Source organism: Phyllobates terribilis, unplaced genomic scaffold (genome assembly GCF_046119375.1).
Source record: "Phyllobates terribilis strain yellow unplaced genomic scaffold, ASM4611937v1 Scaffold_4__5_contigs__length_816908805, whole genome shotgun sequence".
NCBI classification, from domain to species: domain Eukaryota; kingdom Metazoa; phylum Chordata; class Amphibia; order Anura; family Dendrobatidae; genus Phyllobates; species Phyllobates terribilis.
Window position 1 is genome coordinate 692,664,725 of NW_027362764.1, and position 5,000 is coordinate 692,669,724.

The 5,000-nt window shown below is 54.5% G+C and overlaps 3 non-coding genes across 3 annotated transcripts; all 3 read left to right on the forward strand.

Annotated features, from left to right (window-relative positions):
- The first annotated feature begins 918 nt into the window (after positions 1–918).
- On the forward strand, positions 919–1,037 carry LOC141270040 (5S ribosomal RNA). The gene has a single exon (XR_012321565.1). It is a non-coding gene; the product is annotated as a 5S ribosomal RNA (ribosomal RNA).
- A 1,706-nt stretch (positions 1,038–2,743) lies between these two features.
- Positions 2,744–2,862, forward strand: LOC141268998 (5S ribosomal RNA). Its single transcript, XR_012321463.1, has one exon. It is a non-coding gene; the product is annotated as a 5S ribosomal RNA (ribosomal RNA).
- Positions 2,863–4,567: 1,705 nt separating this feature from the next.
- LOC141266185 (5S ribosomal RNA) lies at positions 4,568–4,686 on the forward strand. The gene has a single exon (XR_012320239.1). It is a non-coding gene; the product is annotated as a 5S ribosomal RNA (ribosomal RNA).
- Positions 4,687–5,000: the final 314 nt, after the last annotated feature.

Genomic DNA, 5,000 nt, shown 5'->3' on the forward strand with positions numbered 1-5,000 from the left:
TTGCCCAGCTCGGCTAGCATTGAGTGGCGCCTTGCTGGACACCGACCTTACGTAAAGTAGAGGCTGGAAGTCCCAAGCATCCCAAGCCCCCCAAGACCTCTAAGATAAGGACGCAACCCCGCCGCCTCTACCAGGCCTCACACCGAGCTCCTTGCCACGGCTAGGAGTGCTTATTGACCCCGCAGCCGGCCGTATGCAAATGATGGCGTTAAAAGCATCTCGCGCTGTGAAGGGGCCAGGCTTTCAGCAGCTGCCCAGGGGATGGTTTTAGAGGGCGACCGCCTAACGAGGGCCAGCAGAAGTAACGTCTTCTTCTTCAAAGAATCTTGTGTAACTAACCCAATCAGACAGCTGCCCAGGAGCTAACCTCAGTGCTAGGAAGGAGCGGGAGGGAATTGAGGGGGTGGTTCCTGCTAAGGCCCTGAAATAATAATAAGACAGGCAGGAGAGTCTGACGCATGGTGGCGGAAAAGCTGCAGGTGCAAATAGGGAATGTGGTCTCGTGCGAGCAACTTGTGCATTCTCGCTGTGTGTGAGTGTGCGCTTCCTAGGTACGGTGCGCTGCAGACAGTCAAAAGGGTTGCTCCCTTTCATTAAAAGTTAATCCCCGGCTGCAGGCTATTAGAAAGCAACTAACCGCGCTCTACTCACCCTACCCAGGTCTACCGGTGAGTCTCGCCGCTGCTCCCGGCCTGTGGCATTGACCGCGACGCTGACGTTCCGTCGACAGCGCGGCAGCCGATCAGTGAGCTCAGCGGCTCTGAGCGGGGCGTTCTGTCTACAAGACCTTTTTAAGGAGCCAGCAAAAAAGTGAAGAGAAAGGAAAGCACAAAAGCACCTTGTCTTATTCAGCACTGGAAAGGGCAGCCGGCAACCGGACGTCAAAGTGGAAAAGCAGCAAGTGAGAGGCCTGTCTCTTCCTACGGCCACACCACCCTGAACACGCCCGATCTCGTCTGATCTTGGAAGCTAAGCAGGGTCGGGCCTGGTTAGTACTTGGATGGGAGACCGCCTGGGAATACCAGGTGCTGTAGGCTTTTGCCTTTTCTTACTTCCACCAGCAGGGGTCACTCTCCTCTATGCCTTTTTTCCATTCCTTTTTTCACAAGCGCACACATGCTCCTTTCTTCTTTTCATTTGCTTTCTCTCTTGCGCTATTTAATCCTTGCAAAATACCAGCATCCTTCTCATCACCGTGGGCCTCCAGCATTGTTGCTTATTTACTTTTAATACTAGGCTTCTTTTCACCAGGACCAGCGACTCCCGCATGACTGGAGGCAACCACCGCTGACCTGGAGGCAACCACCGGTAACCTGGAGGCCAGTTTACAGCACAACCCAAGCAAAACACCTTTGCAGGCCACACGACCCCCCCGAAGAGCAGCTCAAATTCACTCGCAACCATCTCACCCTCTTCCTTCATTCACTCCTGGGCGTTTCGCTCCACCCCAAGTTGCGGGTCCAGCTTGCTCTTTCTGTCACATCCCCGCGATGAACGGTTTAGCCTGCAGGAGACCCTGCGCCGAGCCATTTTTAAACACATCTGATGCGGCAGGTGTTTCATTGCTCAACAAACAACACCTATAGGGACGGCACAGCCTATGCATCGGTCCTTCGGAGACCGCCCCAGAACGGCCAGAGTTCTCGTTCCCACGCGAGCCTGAGGAAGGCTGGCCGGGCGATGGGCCAAGCAGCGTCTACTGGCCATACCACCTTGGATACGTCCGATCTCGGAAGCAAAGCAGAGATGGGTTCGGAAATACTTGGTTGGGACACCTCCTGAGAACACCAGGTATTGTAGACAATTTTGATGACGTTTTGCCATCTTGCCCAGCTCGGCTAGCATTGAGTGGCGCCTTGCTGGACACCGACCTTACGTAAAGTAGAGGCTGGAAGTCCCAAGCATCCCAAGCCCCCCAAGACCTCTAAGATAAGGACGCAACCCCGCCGCCTCTACCAGGCCTCACACCGAGCTCCTTGCCACGGCTAGGAGTGCTTATTGACCCCGCAGCCGGCCGTATGCAAATGATGGCGTTAAAAGCATCTCGCGCTGTGAAGGGGCCAGGCTTTCAGCAGCTGCCCAGGGGATGGTTTTAGAGGGCGACCGCCTAACGAGGGCCAGCAGAAGTAACGTCTTCTTCTTCAAAGAATCTTGTGTAACTAACCCAATCAGACAGCTGCCCAGGAGCTAACCTCAGTGCTAGGAAGGAGCGGGAGGGAATTGAGGGGGTGGTTCCTGCTAAGGCCCTGAAATAATAATAAGACAGGCAGGAGAGTCTGACGCATGGTGGCGGAAAAGCTGCAGGTGCAAATAGGGAATGTGGTCTCGTGCGAGCAACTTGTGCATGCTCGCTGTGTGTGAGTGTGCGCTTCCTAGGTACGGCGCGCTGCAGACAGTCAAAAGGGTTGCTCCCTTTCATTAAAAGTTAATCCCCGGCTGCAGGCTATTAGAAAGCAACTAACCGCGCTCTACTCACCCTACCCAGGTCTACCGGTGAGTCTCGCCGCTGCTCCCGGCCTGTGGCATTGGCCGCGACGCTGACGTTCCGTCGACAGCGCGGCAGCCGATCAGTGAGCTCAGCGGCTCTGAGCGGGGCGTTCTGTCTACAAGACCTTTTTAAGGAGCCAGCAAAAAAGTGAAGAGAAAAGAAAGCACAAAAGCACCTTGTCTTACTAAGCACTGGAAAGGGCAGCCGGCAACCGGACGTCAAAGTGGAAAAGCAGCAAGTGAGAGGCCTGTCTCTGCCTACGGCCACACCACCCTGAACACGCCCGATCTCGTCTGATCTCGGAAGCTAAGCAGGGTCAGGCCTGGTTAGTACTTGGATGGGAGACCGCCTGGGAATACCAGGTGCTGTAGGCTTTTGCCTTTTCTTACTTCCACCAGCAGGGGTCACTCTCCTCTATGCCTTTTTTCCATTCCTTTTTTCACAAGCGCACACATGCTCCTTTCTTCTTTTCATTTGCTTTCTCTCTTGCGCTATTTAATCCTTGCAAAATACCAGCATCCTTCTCATCACCGTGGGCCTCCAGCATTGTTGCTTATTTACTTTTAATACTAGGCTTCTTTTCACCAGGACCAGCGACTCCCGCATGACTGGAGGCAACCACCGCTGACCTGGAGGCAACCACCGGTAACCTGGAGGCCAGTTTACAGCACAACCCAAGCAAAACACCTTTGCAGGCCACACGACCCCCCCGAAGAGCAGCTCAAATTCACTCGCAACCATCTCACCCTCTTCCTTCATTCACTCCTGGGCGTTTCGCTCCACCCCAAGTTGCGGGTCCAGCTTGCTCTTTCTGTCACATCCCCGCGATGAATGGTTTAGCCTGCAGCAGACCCTGCGCCGAGCCATTTTTAAACACATCTGATGCGGCAGGTGTTTCATTGCTCAACAAACAACACCTATAGGGACGGCACAGCCTATGCATCGGTCCTTCGGAGACCGCCCCAGAACGGCCAGAGTTCTCGTCCCCACGCGAGCCTGAGGAAGGCTGGCCGGGCGATGGGCCAAGCAGCGTCTACTGGCCATACCACCTTGGATACGTCCGATCTCGGAAGCAAAGCAGAGATGGGTTCGGAAATACTTGGTTGGGACACCTCCTGAGAACACCAGGTATTGTAGACAATTTTGATGACGTTTTGCCATCTTGCCCAGCTCGGCTAGCATTGAGTGGCGCCTTGCTGGACACCGACCTTACGTAAAGTAGAGGCTGGAAGTCCCAAGCATCCCAAGCCCCCCAAGACCTCTAAGATAAGGACGCAACCCCGCCGCCTCTACCAGGCCTCACACCGAGCTCCTTGCCACGGCTAGGAGTGCTTATTGACCCCGCAGCCGGCCGTATGCAAATGATGGCGTTAAAAGCATCTCGCGCTGTGAAGGGGCCAGGCTTTCAGCAGCGGCCCAGGGGATGGTTTTAGAGGGCGACCGCCTAACGAGGGCCAGCAGAAGTAACGTCTTCTTCTTCAAAGAATCTTGTGTAACTAACCCAATCAGACAGCTGCCCAGGAGCTAACCTCAGTGCTAGGAAGGAGCGGGAGGGAATTGAGGGGGTGGTTCCTGCTAAGGCCCTGAAATAATAATAAGACAGGCAGGAGAGTCTGACGCATGGTGGCGGAAAAGCTGCAGGTGCAAATAGGGAATGTGGTCTCGTGCGAGCAACTGTGCATGCTCGCTGTGTGTGAGTGTGCGCTTCCTAGGTACGGCGCGCTGCAGACAGTCAAAAGGGTTGCTCCCTTTCATTAAAAGTTAATCCCCGGCTGCAGGCTATTAGAAAGCAACTAACCGCGCTCTACTCACCCTACCCAGGTCTACCGGTGAGTCTCGCCGCTGCTCCCGGCCTGTGGCATTGGCCGCGACGCTGACGTTCCGTCGACAGCGCGGCAGCCGATTAGTGAGCTCAGTGGCTCTGAGCGGGGCGTTCTGTCTACAAGACCTTTTTAAGGAGCCAGCAAAAAAGTGAAGAGAAAGGAAAGCACAAAAGCACCTTGTCTTACTCAGCACTGGAAAGGGCAGCCGGCAACCGGACGTCAAAGTGGAAAAGCAGCAAGTGAGAGGCCTGTCTCTGCCTACGGCCACACCACCCTGAACACGCCCGATCTCGTCTGATCTTGGAAGCTAAGCAGGGTCAGGCCTGGTTAGTACTTGGATGGGAGACCGCCTGGGAATACCAGGTGCTGTAGGCTTTTGCCTTTTCTTACTTCCACCAGCAGGGGTCACTCTCCTCTATGCCTTTTTTCCATTCCTTTTTTCAGAAGCGCACACATGCTCCTTTCTTCTTTTCATTTGCTTTCTCTCTTGCGCTATTTAATCCTTGCAAAATATCAGCATCCTTCTCATCACCGTGGGCCTCCAGCATTGTTGCTTATTTACTTTTAATACTAGGCTTCTTTTCACCAGGACCAGCGACTCCCGCATGACTGGAGGCAACCACCGCTGACCTGGAGGCAACCACTGGTAACCTGGAGGCCAGTTTACAGCACAACCCAAGCAAAACACC